Source organism: Lactuca virosa, chromosome 3 (assembly GCF_052849685.1).
Source record: "Lactuca virosa cultivar CGN04683 chromosome 3, Lactuca_virosa_CGN04683_v6, whole genome shotgun sequence".
Classification (NCBI taxonomy): domain Eukaryota; kingdom Viridiplantae; phylum Streptophyta; class Magnoliopsida; order Asterales; family Asteraceae; genus Lactuca; species Lactuca virosa.
The window spans coordinates 393,398,616-393,418,210 of NC_136428.1; positions in this window are offsets into that span (position 1 = coordinate 393,398,616).

Genomic DNA, 19,595 nt, shown 5'->3' on the forward strand with positions numbered 1-19,595 from the left:
TACTTAAGCTGGTAAAAATATACAAATCGGTTTCTAAACTGTTTAACCCAATTTTATGATTTTTATGCATTTATTCTAATAAAAATGGGGATAAATAGAAAATTGTTTCCAAAATTGTCCAAAATTTTTGTAACGCTGTTATTAGTCATTATTAAGCTAGGAAAAATATAAAAATGAATTTCTAAACTGTTTATCCCAATTTTATGATTTTTGTGTATTTATTTTAATAAAAATTGGGTTTAAGTGTATTTAATCTTGGGAAAATAGAAGAAAAATAGTATACAGAAGAGAAAAATCATAAAAATTTTTATGTAGCATCCTAGTGTATTACAAGGTGTTCTGGTAAATTTTCATAATTTTTGGATGAGTAAAACTATTTTTCCTGTTTTTAGTCCATTATAAATACAAAAATCGAAGAAAAATAGGAATACATTATGAAAAATTCTGAAAATATTTTTCTAAGTGTTCCACAGAGAGTATAAGCTGCGAAAATTATTAGATACCATTTTTATATTCCCTAATGTGGTTTTATGATTTATTAGAGCTAAACAAAAAGAAAATTCAAAACCATATTAAACAGTAACAAAAATGGATGTAACTTAATGGGAGATGTTTATTAACTTAAAGGATCATCCAAGAGTTTTTCCATAATTTATTTACTAGCTTAAGTATTTTATATGATTTAACACTTTATTTTCTTATTATTTTCATATAAAAATAAAAAAAATATATATTGAGCTGAAAATTTCCAGAATGCATCTTCATACAATTTGATAACAATGACAATTTGTGTTCTTATTTTTGATGTTGAACACCATACCTAAAGGCTCAATAAATTATAGAGAAAACTTGGTTCTTGTGATTTATGTAAAGATTATTGATGTTACTTTGACAATTTTTGCAACATGTTACAAAGACTTTTGAATCAAGATCTTTTTGTACCTATTAATACATGATATTAAGAGTTCAAAATAATTTTTGAATGATTTTTAGTGATGAATAAGTCCTTTGAACATGCAACACAAAACAAATGTTCATAAGGAAAGTGCTGTTTGAGCAACAGTTTTGTAAAAATTGGTAAAAATCGAAATTTTGGAATTTTTCAGTGAGGTCAGATGGGTTTGAAAGCTAACTCAAAATATTATATTTCAGAGAAAGAATCACGAATTTTGGCTAAGAAATGAGTGAGATATGACAGTTTAAAGTCAGGTAAAGAAATCTGGCAGATTGCATGCATGATGATTGGTTAGAAAAGTGGGTTTTCATCATTTCCTTGAGTAAATCTTTTGAAGTATTTTAAATATATCATGATAACCTCATATTTTGGTCATGTTTCCAGAGATCAAAAGATTAAAACTTATCAAAATATATACATGCATTTATGAAGAAAATTTTGTTTCTCAAAAACTCTTAACTTGAGTTTGATGTTTTAATCCTTAAAATCGATTTTTGCACTAAGATCATGAACATGCAACCTTGTTTATCATACATGCATGGTGTTAAAACACATCCATCATGTTCTAAAAACCATTTTAACAAAAAGAAAACAAGTTTGAAGAAGATGAAGAAGGAGAAAGTGTAAGAAAAAGAGCAAAACTTGAAGGAAAAGTGAAGTAGAAATCGATTTTACCTTCAAGAATACCACAAGATGATGAAGATTTAGAGTTTGAGGAGTGTTCTTGGGTTTGTTTTCTGGAATATTTCTTGGTTCTTAGAGGGAGGAAGAGAGAATGGAGTGGTGTTTGGAGAGAAAAAGTAGAGAGAAGGTAGAGAGAGTTTTCTAGAGAGAGAAAGAAGAGAGATGTGTGTGTGTTGGAGAATGAGAGTGTGAGAGAGAGATATGGGAAGAGAGGGGTCCGAAATTTTGAGTATAATAACCCTTTCTCTTTCATTTTGTTTTATAAAATTTAAGTTATTTTATAAAATATCTAAATTTTATATAAAATGTGCACTAAAGTCAAGTTTTTATTCATGAAACCTTGATTTTTGACTTATAAATTAAGGATGAATGTTAATGACTTAAATTTTTATTTTCCTTGATTATATTTCCCTGAATTTAATTGTTTTAAGATAATATTATAAGTTTCATAACTATTTTTATAGAATTCTTGATGTTAAACTTTATAAAATTTAAGTTTTAGGCTTTTTAGGGTTTTTGAGAGTTTGTAAAAATTTGGATATCAAAATAAATAGAATATTCGAGACTTTAAATTATCTTATGGTATTATAACTCTTTTATAGTTATAAATAATGTTTGTAATTTATTTTTATCGGTTTATTGGCATTCTATGTAGTGATTCCGAGATTCAAGCGAAATTGAGGAATCAAGTATACTAGTCCTAGTCTTCAACTTTGGCTTAAGTTATCATGAGACTTTGACCTAATTTCTACTTCTAGGTCAAGTGCATGATGTGTGTATATAATTCATGAAAAGGTGTTCGAGTCAAAGAGTGACCCGAATATGGATAGCCTCTACAGTTAAGTAGTTGTAGAATTCACATATCAATGTGAAATCTAAGTACACCATCCATTGTTTCTATCTGTTTCCAAGTTTCTAGTAGGTTATAACTTAGCTTCTAATTACTAAGTCTAATATGTGTTGTGCCTATATGTGTAACTAAGTTTATCAAATCTAGAACTAACTCGAATTTTGACGGTTGTCACAGTCTCCCCCGGTTGAAAGAATTTCGTCCCGAAATTCAATTAGTGACACATTCTATTAGAACTCAGCCGAATACAATTGTATAATTGGAGAGATGATGACTTGAAGAGCTCTTTGATTATTTTGGGTTAATTCCTCAAGGGAACAGCCCAACTCTTTAGCTATAATCAAATTAATGTTTCCCTAATTCGAGTTCTACAGTCTAGATTGCGAGAAATTAGGATCATGGAAATCATGATCCAACCATGGCGACCTAGTTGAAAAAGATTATATAGTTAGATATTATCTAACTTAAAAGAACGTTATAAGTTTTGCTGAAGCACCAATTGCATTGAGCGTTAAATTCGCATTGATGCTTAAGTCGCATTCTAAATTAACACTAAGTGTAACTTCGCCGCTTAAAAAAAAGAAGAGATTAGGAACAATTTGTTCACTTTCGGGTTGGCTACTAAATCTGGAAAAGATATATTCCAAAATAAGAAGGGGTACCACGAATGAAAGAGAAGCGGTCGAGGGTAAGTTCCTAAAAATACGTAGTAAGGGTAGGCAACGAAGTTTTGGTACATCTCAAATGTAAAGGCTAATTAAGTGTCGTCGACAAAATAAATTACGAAATGATTGAGCATCTCCGAGGCTATAATTACTACTACGGTTACTCTTACAATAATAAAACCTTATTCGAAGAATAAATATATTTATAGAGTCATTGTTGCAAATGGAAGCGATGAAAGTTTATGATAAGTTAAATCACATTGTGTAGATAGCATTTTAAGTGTTTAGAAGTGATAAAAATCTCACTGTTATCAAAATGTGTGTTTAAAAATGATAATTAATCTCACTATTATCAAAACGTGTAATAATTCCAAGATAATGCAGATACATGTGTGGCTATCCAACAAAGTAGTAAAATAATATAAAGATTAATTAAGGTTAAAGGTTTAAGTCGTCATTAAAGGAATTTGTATAGAAATATTTGTATTAAACTTTTGAGAAATTGTCCAATTGTCTAAGTCGGGACAAATTCAAGCTTACGGGTCAGACTATTTATGAAAACAAAGTTGAGAGTTTAGGAACTCATTGAAAATTGCAAAGTAAAATACTATTTTAAGAAACGTGTAAAAATGTCAATCTTTGAAAATAGTGCATTCATAGTTTAGTGTTTCTACAAAAACAATCCTTTAGAGAATAGATAATCGTAAAATTTAAAACTTTTGATGTATTTAAATAAAAGAAGAAACATAAGGATACATATCCTTCACATATATTTTTCGGATATAGAAAAATTATAAGCATAAAGGTATTCATCTTGTGTATTACTTATAACGAAAGATACAATGAAACTTGCATTTTAAATCAAGTTTCCAAATTTAGAACGAAAGAGCAAATGTAAATAAGGATTACTTGTTTATTGTAGATTTAAAAATAAAAACAAGATGTATATGGTAAAAGGCATAATTGAATATATCAAAGTTGACTAAATCGAAGTTATGACTCACAACTATACACGTATTAATCGCTCAAAACGAAAGGGTAGACTTCTAGTCTATATGTGTACGAACATGGTACCAAGAGAAGCAAAATAAATAGAAACAAAGTTAGACAATGTATTATGTTAATATTATGGCGTGCGAGATCTAAAATCAGAAGGAGAGCGAGAAATAAAGTTTGGGGGAAAGAAAGAGGAAGGTAGCGGCGGCAATGATTGTTATTGTTGAAATTATAAGAACAATACATATAGGTAGATTTAAAACCAGGTTGAGATATATTTCAAACTTCAATATGTGATGTATATTGATGATTAAATAGAAATGAAGAAGTTTTAAAGTGTTTTCTAAGGTTTGCTAAAAATTCACGAGTTATCTATTAAGTTAAACTCCATTTGTGAAAAAGAAGAAACACTAAAACTTGTAATTGAAAATCTGACAGTTTTGACCTTTTTGACTGGGGTCCAACAATGGTTAAAACGGATAATGTAAAGACTTAACATATTTAGATGAATAATCGTGCATTGTCAAAAGTACGTCGCTGGAAATTTAAAAGTGAACACTAAGTTTTGCAATGCTGTAAGTTTTATAAACACGGATTATAAAACTAATTTGAAATAAAATAAACAAATGATGTGTGTTGGAAATTTAGGAATTAGAGATATCTTAGAAACATGTGTGAAGTAGAAAGTTGTGAAAATATCATGTTGGGATTCAAGAAAACACATTTAAGTAAGGTACAATGCCTAAATGAGAAAGTGGTCAAAAGAGTCAAAACAAAAGTGGTTTGAAAGATCCGATGAAGCTTTTACACATAATATGAACTTCAATGTCATATGTCTATGTTTTATAGTAAAGAGTTTAAACACGATTATAAAAGAAAATGTTTCTAGTTTTTCGAAGACGTGTCAAAATGGTAAGCAATGTTTAAAATGGTTTATATGCCCTTAAAAGCACATCAATCCATTGAAATGAATTTCAAAATGAAATTGAAATAGCAAGGTTAAAAAAAACCAATATTGGTTAAATTGAGTTTTGAAGAAAAGTGTTAAGTTAAAGCAAGTTGTCAAAAGATTTTTATCGAGAATATGGCTTAAATTGTTAGGAAAGGTCTAGTAAGTTGTATGAAGTGGTTATAAAGTATTTTATCGATGATAAATAAAACCAATGAAACGAAATAACTTTTCGATGGAAGATTAAGAATTAAGGAATAAGTATATTAGTGTAGCTGATCGTACCTAAATACTAAGGCGAGTACAAGGCGAGTATAAGACGAGTACCGATGTCTTTTTCCTAAGATAAAGGGCAAGAAAAATTGTTTGAAAAATGTTTTATGGTGTCAATGCAGTTTCATGGCCTTTTATAGAGGTCAAAGGGATATCCTATGTTAAGTTTTAACCTGAAGGTGGAAACAACCTAAAGCTAAATCGTAGCGTAGTAATAAGGTCTCACGTATTAGTAGCAATAGGTTAAACCTTTGTGTCTCCTTGTGAGTCGAATCCGGAATGCCCGCCAATGGTATCCAAGTGATTACTTAGTGGTGACTCATCTACATCCTTACACGATGCTCCAATTATCATTCGTGTCGGTATCGAAACGCTTTTTCCTAGTTGTAACTCTAGTACGAAGACGATGAAGAGGTATTGAGGGATAATTGGTATTGGTTTCGACTTAAGATTATTACTAGTGTATATCTAACTACTAACCTTATATCTAAAGTCAATAGCTACCGAGGAATACCCATTATCAGTACTATGTGCATTGCTCTTAGAGTGGCTAGTGATATAACCTAAGTGGTTAACCTAGCACTTGATAAGGGATAAGAATATTTCTAAATAAGGGCATTGATATAACAGTGAACTTAGTTTCTAAGTGTATCTAGATGAATGACTATAATATGCAATGCCCGTACGCACACCAAAAATTTTGTTTTTCAAAAGTTTAAGTTGAAAATTGTTTTGAACATAATTCTACTATAACCGTTTCAAGCCTCGCATTAAGTTTCCTTAATTAAGCATAGTTGGCCAGGCTATACTTAGTTAAAGTCCAATAATGCGTACTCGAATTAGTTATACTAGTAGTATGTTCGGTATTTTAAAAACATTTTGAAAATTTTTGGCTATAGTTGTGGTTCTCCAAAGGAAAACCGGTATTCTCTATAACCTTCGGCTCTGATACCATTTCCTGTCACACCCCGCTAAAGCGGAAACACAGGGCGTGGTAGTACAAAGGGTTTCATCGCAAAAGTTAAAAGACAACACCAACCATAGTATTAAAAATCATTACAAATTCACAATGGGTTTGAACAACTTTTAAAAGAAATTACAATGTAAATTGAAATACAACACATGCGAATGCTCCTAAAAGTGAAGTGTCCCTAAGTGCCACTTACTTGATGATTCCTGAAAAAGCATGTAAAACGAGCGTCAACTATAAAAATAGTTGGTGAGTACTCACAGATAAACAAAATAATACTGGTTCCATGAATTGAAATCAAAGTTTTGATAAAAGTTTCCAATAATAAAAGTATATTGTTAAGATGAGTAAATAAGTTTGTAAAAACAAAGTTCTTTGTCATCATGAGAGATAAGGTATGTTGCCCAAATAAGATGCAACATTCATATTCTCATGGAAGATAAAGTTCGTTACTCAAACGAGTAAACAAGTTTCATTGCTAAAATGAGCAATCAATTTCGTTGCTACAAGGAGCAAACAATTTCATTGCTAAAACATGTATATAAGTTTTCAGTAATAACAGTTCGTTGTTGTAATGAGAAACAAAGTTCATTGCTATAATTTATAAACAAGTTTATTGCTATAACGAGAAACGAGTTTATTGCCATAATAAATAACAAGTTTATTGCTATAACGAGAAACGAGTTTGTATGTGTATGAGCAAACAATGAGTCTCAACCAAACCTATGACTGAAGCCCTATCAAGATCTATGCTTATCGTTCCATAGATGAATATGGTATCATGCACTCCAGCAATAGGGCGAGTGAGGAGTTGTCAATTCCTAATAGCGCTATCCATAATGACCATTGGCTCAAAGAATTAATGGTTAGAGATAAGGGAAGGGCCTTAGTACGATAAGTTCTCATGTTCCGTGTTGCATAGACATACATAGAGAGACATAGCAATAAAATAGCAATCATGTTTGATACAAATCAATTTAAATACAACATTCAAATAATAGTTTTTCGGGACATGCTTTTCCACCCCAAAACATAAAAACTAAAAATAGGGGAGTGCGTGAATACTCACAATGCATTGAGATGATGCAAATGATGCCTTGATCTACGCTCCACTCATACCACTATCGTTTTCCTACAACGATGTTACACACTAATGAGTCTCTAATTGAAATCTAATACTACTATATTTACTACTACAATAGAATTGTGCCAATAATGTGTCAAAATTTAATATTGATAAGTTACAAACATTTTTCTGTGGAAATTAAGTTTCAAAGAATCAATTGTTATATAACAATTTAAGTGGAAAATTTCCATTATTGAAATGTTAATATTTAACATTTTAGAGGTGTTCCAATTATTAAATATTCAAAAGTAAATCAATTTAGTTCTAAACTTTCCCAAACTTTGTATTTCATTTTTAATTGAAGTCAAACACCTTAAGATAAATTTTCTTGAATTTTTGATTTGTCTAACTATTTTTCACCATTTAATTCCATGAATAATCATAAAATCATGAAAAATACTAAACAATTAATAAAAATTACCAAACTTCAGATTTTGGTTCTAAATATGTTAAAAGACTTCTAGATAAATTTTCATGGATTATGGATATGCATAACCATTTTTCATATATTTAATTCTCTAAATATATAAAAATTCATGAAAAATAGAAATCGGTTAAGAAAATGCCCCAAACTTTTTATAGTAATGTCATTACACGTACGTAAGCTGGGAAAAATATACAAATCGGTTTCTAAACTGTTTAACCCAATTTTATGATTTTTATGCATTTATTCTAATAAAAATGGGGATAAATAGAAAATTGTTTCCAAAATTGTCCAAAATTTTTGCAACGCTGTTATTAGTCATTATTAAGCTAGGAAAAATATAAAAATGAATTTCTAAACTGTTTATCCCAATTTTATGATTTTTGTGTATTTATTCTAATAAAAATTGGGTTTAAGTGTATTTAATATTGGGAAAATAGAAGAAAAATAGTATACAGAAAAGAAGAATCATCAAAATTTTTATGTAGCATCCTAATGTATTACAAGGTGTTCTGGTAAATTTTCATAATTTTTGGATGAGTAAAACTATTTTTCCTGTTTTTAGTCCATTATAAATACAAAAATCGAAGAAAAATAGGAATACATTATGAAAAATTCTGAAAATATTTTTCTAAGTGTTCCACAGAGAGTATAAGCTGTGAAAATTATTAGATACCATTTTTATATTCCCTAATGTGGTTTTATGATTTATTAGAGCTAAACAAAAAGAAAATTCAAAACCATATTAAACAGTAAAAAAAATGGATGAAACTTAATGGGAGATGTTTATTAACTTAAAGGATCATCCAAGAGTTTTTCCATAATTTATTTACTAGCTTAAGTATTTTATATGATTTAACACTTTATTTTCTTATTATTTTCATATAAAAATAAAAAAAATATATATTGAGCTGAAAATTTCCAGAATGCATCTTCATACAATTTGATAACAATGACAATTTGTGTTCTTATTTTTGATGTTGAACACCATACCTAAAGGCTCAATAAATTATAGAGAAAACTTGGTTCTTGTGATTTATGTAAAGATTATTGATGTTACTTTGACAATTTTTGCAACATGTTACAAAGACTTTTGAATCAAGATCTTTTTGTACCTATTAATACATGATATTAAGAGTTCTAAATAATTTTTGAATGATTTTTAGTGATGAATAAGTCCTTTGAACATGCAACACAAAACAAATGTTCATAAGGAAAGTGCTGTTTGAGCAACAGTTTTGTAAAAATTGGTAAAAATCGAAATTTTGGAATTTTTCAGTGAGGTCAGATGGGTTTGAAAGCTAACTCAAAATATTATATTTCAGAAAAAGAATCACGAATTTTGGCTAAGAAATGAGCGAGATATGACAGTTTAAAATCAGGTAAAGAACTCTGGCAGATTGCATGCATGATGATTGGTTAGAAAAGTGGGTTTTCATCATTTCCTTGAGTAATCTTTTGAAGTATTTTAAATATATCATGATAAACTCATATTTTGGTCATGTTTCCAGAGATCAAAAGATTAAAACTTATCAAAATGTATACATGCATTTATGAAGAAAATTTTGTTTCTCAAAAACTCTTAACTTGAGTTTGATGTTTTAATCCTTAAAATCGATTTTTGCACTAAGATCATGAACATGCAACCTTGTTTATCATACATGCATGGTGTTAAAACACATCCATCATGTTCTAAAAACCATTTTAACAAAAAGAAAACAAGTTTGAAGAAGATGAAGAAGGAGAAAGTGTAAGAAAAAGAGCAAAACTTGAAGGAAAAGTGAAGTAGAAATCGATTTTACCTTCAAGAATACCACAAGATGATGAAGATTTAGAGTTTGAGGAGTGTTCTTGGGTTTGTTTTCTGGAATATTTCTTGGTTCTTAGAGGGAGGAAGAGAGAATGGAGTGGTGTTTGGAGAGAAAAAGTAGAGAGAAGGTAGAGAGAGTTTTCTAGAGAGAGAAAGAAGAGAGATGTGTGTGTGTTGGAGAATGAGAGTGTGAGAGAGAGATATGGGAAGAGAGGGGTCCGAAATTTTGAGTATAATAACCCTTTCTCTTTCATTTTGTTTTATAAAATTTAAGTTATTTTATAAAATATCTAAATTTTATATAAAATGTGCACTAAAGTCAAGTTTTTATTCATGAAACCTTGATTTTTGACTTATAAATTAAGGATGAATGTTAATGACTTAAATTTTTATTTTCCTTGATTATATTTCCCTGAATTTAATTGTTTTAAGATAATATTATAAGTTTCATAACTATTTTTATAGAATTCTTGATGTTAAACTTTATAAAATTTAAGTTTTAGGCTTTTTAGGGTTTTTGAGAGTTTGTAAAAATTTGGATATCAAAATAAATAGAATATTCGAGACTTTAAATTATCTTATGGTATTATAACTCTTTTATAGTTATAAATAATGTTTGTAATTTATTTTTATCGGTTTATTGGCATTCTATGTAGTGATTCCGAGATTCAAGCGAAATTGAGGAATCAAGTATACTAGTCCTAGTCTTCAACTTTGGCTTAAGTTATCATGAGACTTTGACCTAATTTCTACTTCTAGGTCAAGTGCATGATGTGTGTATATAATTCATGAAAAGGTGTTCGAGTCAAAGAGTGACCCGGATATGGATAGCCTCTACAGTTAAGTAGTTGTAGAATTCACATATCAATGTGAAATCTAAGTACACCATCCATTGTTTCTATTTGTTTCCAAGTTTCTAGTAGGTTATAACTTAGCTTCTAATTACTAAGTCTAATATGTGTTGTGCCTATATGTGTAACTAAGTTTATCAAATCTAGAACTAACTCGAATTTTGACGGTTGTCACAGTCTCCCCCGGTTGAAAGAATTTCGTCCCGAAATTCAATTAGTGACACATTCTATTAGAACTCAGCCGAATACAATTGTATAATTGGAGAGATGATGACTTGAAGAGCTCTTTGATTATTTTGGGTTAATTCCTCAAGGGAACAGCCCAACTCTTTAGCTATAATCAAATTAATGTTTCCCTAATTCGAGTTCTACAGTCTAGATTGCGAGAAATTAGGATCATGGAAATCATGATCCAACCATGGCGACCTAGTTGAAAAAGATTATATAGTTAGATATTATCTAACTTAAAAGAACGTTATAAGTTTTGCTGAAGCACCAATTGCACTGAGCGTTAAATCCGCATTGATGCTTAAGTCGCATTCTAAATTAACACTAAGTGTAACTTCGCCGCTTAAAAAAAAGAAGAGATTAGGAACAATTTGTTCACTTTCGGGTTGGCTACTAAATCTGGAAAAGATATATTCCAAAATAAGAAGGGGTACCACGAATGAAAGAGAAGCGGTCGAGGGTAAGTTCCTAAAAATACGTAGTAAGGGTAGACAACGAAGTTTTGGTACATCTCAAATGTAAAGGCTAATTAAGTGTCGTCGACAAAATAAATTACGAAATGATTGAGCATCTCCGAGGCTATAATTACTACTACGGTTACTCTTACAATAATAAAACCTTATTCGAAGAATAAATATATTTATAGAGTCATTGTTGCAAATGGAAGCGATGAAAGTTTATGATAAGTTAAATCACATTGTGTAGATAGCATTTTAAGTGTTTAGAAGTGATAAAAATCTCACTGTTATCAAAATGTGTGTTTAAAAATGATAATTAATCTCACTATTATCAAAATGTGTAATAATTCCAAGATAATGCAGATACATGTGTGGCTATCCAACAAAGTAGTAAAATAATATAAAGATTAATTAAGGTTAAAGGTTTAAGTCGTCATTAAAGGAATTTGTATAGAAATATTTGTATTAAACTTTTGAGAAATTGTCCAATTGTCTAAGTCAGGACAAATTCAAGCTTACGGGTCAGACTATTTATGAAAACAAAGTTGAGAGTTTAGGAACTCATTGAAAATTGCAAAGTAAAATACTATTTTAAGAAACGTGTAAAAATATCAATCTTTGAAAATAGTGCATTCATAGTTTAGTGTTTCTACAAAAACAATCCTTTAGAGAATAGATAATCGTAAAATTTAAAACTTTTGATGTATTTAAATAAAAGAAGAAACATAAGGATACATATCCTTCACATATATTTTTCGGATATAGAAAAATTATAAGCATAAAGGTATTCATCTTGTGTATTACTTATAACGAAAGATACAATGAAACTTGAATTTTAAATCAAGTTTCCAAATTTAGAACGAAAGAGCAAATGTAAATAAGGATTACTTGTTTATTGTAGATTTAAAAATAAAAACAAGATGTATATGGTAAAAGGCATAATTGAATATATCAAAGTTGACTAAATCGAAGTTATGACTCACAACTATACACGTATTGATCGCTCAAAACGAAAGGGTAGACTTCTAGTCTATATGTGTACGAACATGGTACCAAGAGAAGCAAAATAAATAGAAACAAAGTTAGACAATGTATTATGTTAATATTATGGCGTGCGAGATCTAAAATCAGAAGGAGAGCGAGAAATAAAGTTTGGGGGAAAGAAAGAGGAAGGTAGCGGCGGCAATGATTGTTATTGTTGAAATTATAAGAACAATACATATAGGTAGATTTAAAACCAGGTTGAGATATATTTCAAACTTCAATATGTGATGTATATTGATGATTAAATAGAAATGAAGAAGTTTTAAAGTGTTTTCTAAGGTTTGCTAAAAATTCACGAGTTATCTATTAAGTTAAACTCCATTTGTGAAAAAGAAGAAACACTAAAACTTGTAATTGAAAATCTGACAGTTTTGTCCTTTTTGACTGGGGTCCAACAATGGTTAAAACGGATAATGTAAAGCCTTAACATATTTAGATGAATAATCGTGCATTGTCAAAAGTACGTCGCTGGAAATTTAAAAGTGAACACTAAGTTTTGCAATGCTGTAAGTTTTATAAACACGGATTATAAAACTAATTTGAAATAAAATAAACAAATGATGTGTGTTGGAAATTTAGGAATTAGAGATATCTTAGAAACATGTGTGAAGTAGAAAGTTGTGAAAATATCATGTTGGGATTCAAGAAAACACATTTAAGTAAGGTACAATGCCTAAATGAGAAAGTGGTCAAAAGAGTCAAAACAAAAGTGGTTTGAAAGATCCGATGAAGCTTTTACACATAATATGAACTTCAATGTCATATGTCTATGTTTTATAGTAAAGAGTTTAAACACGATTATAAAAGAAAATGTTTCTAGTTTTTCGAAGACGTGTCAAAATGGTAAGCAATGTTTAAAATGGTTTATATGCCCTTAAAAGCACATCAATCCATTGAAATGAATTTCAAAATGAAATTGAAATAGCAAGGTTAAAAAAAACCAATATTGGTTAAATTGAGTTTTGAAGAAAAGTGTTAAGTTAAAGCAAGTTGTCAAAAGATTTTTATCGAGAATATGGCTTAAATTGTTAGGAAAGGTCTAGTAAGTTGTATGAAGTGGTTATAAAGTATTTTATCGATGATAAATAAAACCAATGAAACGAAATAACTTTTCGATGGAAGATTAAGAATTAAGGAATAAGTATATTAGTGTAGCTGATCGTACCTAAATACTAAGGCGAGTACAAGGCGAGTATAAGACGAGTACCGATGTCTTTTTCCCTAAGATAAAGGCCAAGAAAAATTGTTTGAAAAATGTTTTATGGTGTCAATGCAGTTTCGTGGCCTTTTACAGAGGTCAAAGGGATATCCTATGTTAAGTTTTAACCTGAAGGTGGAAACAACCTAAAGCTAAATCGTAGCGTAGTAATAAGGTCTCACGTATTAGTAGCAATAGGTTAAACCTTTGTGTCTCCTTGTGAGTCGAATCCGGAATGCCCGCCAATGGTATCCAAGTGATTACTTAGTGGTGACTCATCTACATCCTTACGCGATGCTCCAATTATCATTCGTGTCGGTATCGAAACGCTTTTTCCTAGTTGTAACTCTAGTACGAAGACGATGAAGAAGTATTGAGGGATAATTGGTATTGGGTTCGACTTAAGATTATTACTAGTGTATATCTAACTACTAACCTTATATCTAAAGTCAATAGCTACCGAGGAATACCCATTATCAGTACTATGTGCATTGCTCTTAGAGTGGCTAGTGATATAACCTAAGTGGTTAACCTAGCACTTGATAAGGGATAAGAATATTTCTAAATAAGGGCATTGATATAACAGTGAACTTAGTTTCTAAGTGTATCTAGATGAATGACTATAATATGTAATGCCCGTACGCACACCAAAAATTTTGTTTTTCAAAAGTTTAAGTTGAAAATTGTTTTGAACATAATTCTACTATAACTGTTTCAAGCCTCGCATTAAGTTTCCTTAATTAAGCATAGTTGGCCAGGCTATACTTAGTTAAAGTCCAATAATGCGTACTCGAATTAGTTATACTAGTAGTATGTTCGGTATTTTAAAAACATTTTGAAAATTTTTGGCTATAGTTGTGGTTCTCCAAAGGAAAACCGGTATTCTCTATAACCTTCGGCTCTGATACCATTTCCTGTCACACCCCGCTAAAGCGGAAACACAGGGCGTGGTAGTACAAAGGGTTTCATCGCAAAAGTTAAAAGACAACACCAACCATAGTATTAAAAATCATTACAAATTCACAATGGGTTTGAACAACTTTTAAAAGAAATTACAATGTAAATTGAAATACAACACATGCGAATGCTCCTAAAAGTGAAGTGTCCCTAAGTGCTACTTACTTGATGATTCCTGAAAAAGCATGTAAAACGAGCGTCAACTATAAAAATAGTTGGTGAGTACTCACAGATAAACAAAATAATACTGGTTCCATGAATTGAAATCAAAGTTTTGATAAAAGTTTCCAATAATAAAAGTATATTGTTAAGATGAGTAAATAAGTTTGTAAAAACAAAGTTCTTTGTCATCATGAGAGATAAGGTATGTTGCCCAAATAAGATGCAACATTCATATTCTCATGGAAGATAAAGTTCGTTACTCAAACGAGTAAACAAGTTTCATTGCTAAAATGAGCAATCAATTTCGTTGCTACAAGGAGCAAACAATTTCATTGCTAAAACATGTATATAAGTTTTCAGTAATAACAGTTCGTTGTTGTAATGAGAAACAAAGTTCATTGCTATAATTTATAAACAAGTTTATTGCTATAACGAGAAACGAGTTTATTGCCATAATAAATAACAAGTTTATTGCTATAACGAGAAACGAGTTTGTATGTGTATGAGCAAACAATGAGTCTCAACCAAACCTATGACTGAAGCCCTATCAAGATCTATGCTTATCGTTCCATAGATGAATATGGTATCATGCACTCCAGCAATAGGGCGAGTGAGGAGTTGTCAATTCCTAATAGCGCTATCCATAATGACCATTGGCTCAAAGAATTAATGGTTAGAGATAAGGGAAGGGCCTTAGTACGATAAGTTCTCATGTTCCGTGTTGCATAGACATACATAGAGAGACATAGCAATAAAATAGCAATCATGTTTGATACAAATCAATTTAAATACAACATTCAAATAATAGTTTTTCGGGACATGCTTTTCCACCCCAAAACATAAAAACTGAAAATAGGGGAGTGCGTGAATACTCACAATGCATTGAGATGATGCAAATGATGCCTTGATCTACGCTCCACTCATACCACTATCGTTTTCCTACAACGATGTTACACACTAATGAGTCTCTAATTGAAATCTAATACTACTATATTTACTACTACAATAGAATTGTGCCAATAATGTGTCAAAATTTAATATTGATAAGTTACAAACATTTTTCTGTGGAAATTAAGTTTCAAAGAATCAATTGTTATATAACAATTTAAGTGGAAAATTTCCATTATTGAAATGTTAATATTTAACATTTTAGAGGTGTTCCAATTATTAAATATTCAAAAGTAAATCAATTTAGTTCTAAACTTTCCCAAACTTTGTATTTCATTTTTAATTGAAGTCAAACACCTTAAGATAAATTTTCTTGAATTTTTGATTTGTCTAACTATTTTTCACCATTTAATTCCATGAATAATCATAAAATCATGAAAAATACTAAACAATTAATAAAAATTACCAAACTTCAGATTTTGGTTCTAAATATGTTAAAAGACTTCTAGATAAATTTTCATGGATTATGGATATGCATAACCATATTTCATATATTTAATTCTCTAAATATATAAAAATTCATGAAAAATAGAAATCGGTTAAGAAAATGCCCCAAACTTTTTATAGTAATGTCATTACACGTACGTAAGCTGGGAAAAATATACAAATCGGTTTCTAAACTGTTTAACCCAATTTTATGATTTTTATGCATTTATTCTAATAAAAATGGGGATAAATAGAAAATTGTTTCCAAAATTGTCCAAAATTTTTGCAACGCTGTTATTAGTCATTATTAAGCTAGGAAAAATATAAAAATGAATTTCTAAACTGTTTATCCCAATTTTATGATTTTTGTGTATTTATTCTAATAAAGTTGGGTTTAAGTGTATTTAATCTTGGGAAAATAGAAGAAAAATAGTATACAGAAGAGAAAAATCATCAAAATTTTTATGTAGCATCCTAATGTATTACAAGGTGTTCTGGTAAATTTTCATAATTTTTGGATGAGTAAAACTATTTTTCCTGTTTTTAGTCCATTATAAATACAAAAATCGAAGAAAAATAGGAATACATTATGAAAAATTCTGAAAATATTTTTCTAAGTGTTCCACAGAGAGTATAAGCTGCGAAAATTATTAGATACCATTTTTATATTCCCTAATGTGGTTTTATGATTTATTAGAGCTAAACAAAAAGAAAATTCAAAACCATATTAAACAGTAAAAAAATGGATGAAACTTAATGGGAGATGTTTATTAACTTAAAGGATCATCCAAGAGTTTTTCCATAATTTATTTACTAGCTTAAGTATTTTATATGATTTAACACTTTATTTTCTTATTATTTTCATATAAAAATAAAAAAAATATATATTGAGCTGAAAATTTCCAGAATGCATCTTCATACAATTTGATAACAATGACAATTTGTGTTCTTATTTTTGATGTTGAACACCATACCTAAAGGCTCAATAAATTATAGAGAAAACTTGGTTCTTGTGATTTATGTAAAGATTATTGATGTTACTTTGACAATTTTTGCAACATGTTATAAAGACTTTTGAATCAAGATCTTTTTGTACCTATTAATACATGATATTAAGAGTTCAAAATAATTTTTGAATGATTTTTAGTGATGAATAAGTCCTTTGAACATGCAACACAAAACAAATGTTCATAAGGAAAGTGCTGTTTGAGCAACAGTTTTGTAAAAATTGGTAAAAATCGAAATTTTGGAATTTTTCAGTGAGGTCAGATGGGTTTGAAAGCTAACTCAAAATATTATATTTCAGAAAAAGAATCACGAATTTTGGCTAAGAAATGAGTGAGATATGACAGTTTAAAGTCAGGTAAAGAACTCTGGCAGATTGCATGCATGATGATTGGTTAGAAAAGTGGGTTTTCATCATTTCCTTGAGTAAATCTTTTGAAGTATTTTAAATATATCATGATAACCTCATATTTTGGTCATGTTTCCAGAGATCAAAAGATTAAAACTTATCAAAATGTATACATGCATTTATGAAGAAAATTTTGTTTCTCAAAAACTCTTAACTTGAGTTTGATGTTTTAATCCTTAAAATCGATTTTTGCACTAAGATCATGAACATGCAACCTTGTTTATCATACATGCATGGTGTTAAAACACATCCATCATGTTCTAAAAACCATTTTAACAAAAAGAAAACAAGTTTGAAGAAGATGAAGAAGGAGAAAGTGTAAGAAAAAGAGCAAAACTTGAAGGAAAAGTGAAGTAGAAATCGATTTTACCTTCAAGAATACCACAAGATGATGAAGATTTAGAGTTTGAGGAGTGTTCTTGGGTTTGTTTTCTGGAATATTTCTTGGTTCTTAGAGGGAGGAAGAGAGAATGGAGTGGTGTTTGGAGAGAAAAAGTAGAGAGAAGGTAGAGAGAGTTTTCTAGAGAGAGAAAGAAGAGAGATGTGTGTGTGTTGGAGAATGAGAGTGTGAGAGAGAGATATGGGAAGAGAGGGGTCCGAAATTTTGAGTATAATAACCCTTTCTCTTTCATTTTGTTTTATAAAATTTAAGTTATTTTATAAAATATCTAAATTTTATATAAAATGTGCACTAAAGTCAAGTTTTTATTCATGAAACCTTGATTTTTGACTTATAAATTAAGGATGAATGTTAATGACTTAAATTTTTATTTTCCTTGATTATATTTCCCTGAATTTAATTGTTTTAAGATAATATTATAAGTTTCATAACTATTTTTATAGAATTCTTGATGTTAAACTTTATAAAATTTAAGTTTTAGGCTTTTTAGGGTTTTTGAGAGTTTGTAAAAATTTGGATATCAAAATAAATAGAATATTCGAGACTTTAAATTATCTTATGGTATTATAACTCTTTTATAGTTATAAATAATGTTTGTAATTTATTTTTATCGGTTTATTGGCATTCTATGTAGTGATTCCGAGATTCAAGCGAAATTGAGGAATCAAGTATACTAGTCCTAGTCTTCAACTTTGGCTTAAGTTATCATGAGACTTTGACCTAATTTCTACTTCTAGGTCAAGTGCATGATGTGTGTATATAATTCATGAAAAGGTGTTCGAGTCAAAGAGTGACCCGGATATGGATAGCCTCTACAGTTAAGTAGTTGTAGAATTCACATATCAATGTGAAATCTAAGTACACCATCCATTGTTTCTATCTGTTTCCAAGTTTCTAGTAGGTTATAACTTAGCTTCTAATTACTAAGTCTAATATGTGTTGTGCCTATATGTGTAACTAAGTTTATCAAATCTAGAACTAACTCGAATTTTGACGGTTGTCACAGTCTCCCCCGGTTGAAAGAATTTCGTCCCGAAATTCAATTAGTGACACATTCTATTAGAACTTAGCCGAATACAATTGTATAATTGGAGAGATGATGACTTGAAGAGCTCTTTGATTATTTTGGGTTAATTCCTCAAGGGAACAGCCCAACTCTTTAGCTATAATCAAATTAATGTTTCCCTAATTCGAGTTCTACAGTCTAGATTGCGAGAAATTAGGATCATGGAAATCATGATCCAACCATGGCGACCTAGTTGAAAAAGATTATATAGTTAGATATTATCTAACTTAAAAGAACGTTATAAGTTTTGCTGAAGCACCAATTGCACTGAGCGTTAAATCCGCATTGATGCTTAAGTCGCATTCTAAATTAACACTAAGTGTAACTTCGCCGCTTAAAAAAAAGAAGAGATTAGGAACAATTTGTTCACTTTCGGGTTGGCTACTAAATCTGGAAAAGATATATTCCAAAATAAGAAGGGGTACCACGAATGAAAGAGAAGCGGTCGAGGGTAAGTTCCTAAAAATACGTAGTAAGGGTAGGCAACGAAGTTTTGGTACATCTCAAATGTAAAGGCTAATTAAGTGTCGTCGACAAAATAAATTACGAAATGATTGAGCATCTCCGAGGCTATAATTACTACTACGGTTACTCTTACAATAATAAAACCTTATTCGAAGAATAAATATATTTATAGAGTCATTGTTGCAAATGGAAGCGATGAAAGTTTATGATAAGTTAAATCACATTGTGTAGATAGCATTTTAAGTGTTTAGAAGTGATAAAAATCTCACTGTTATC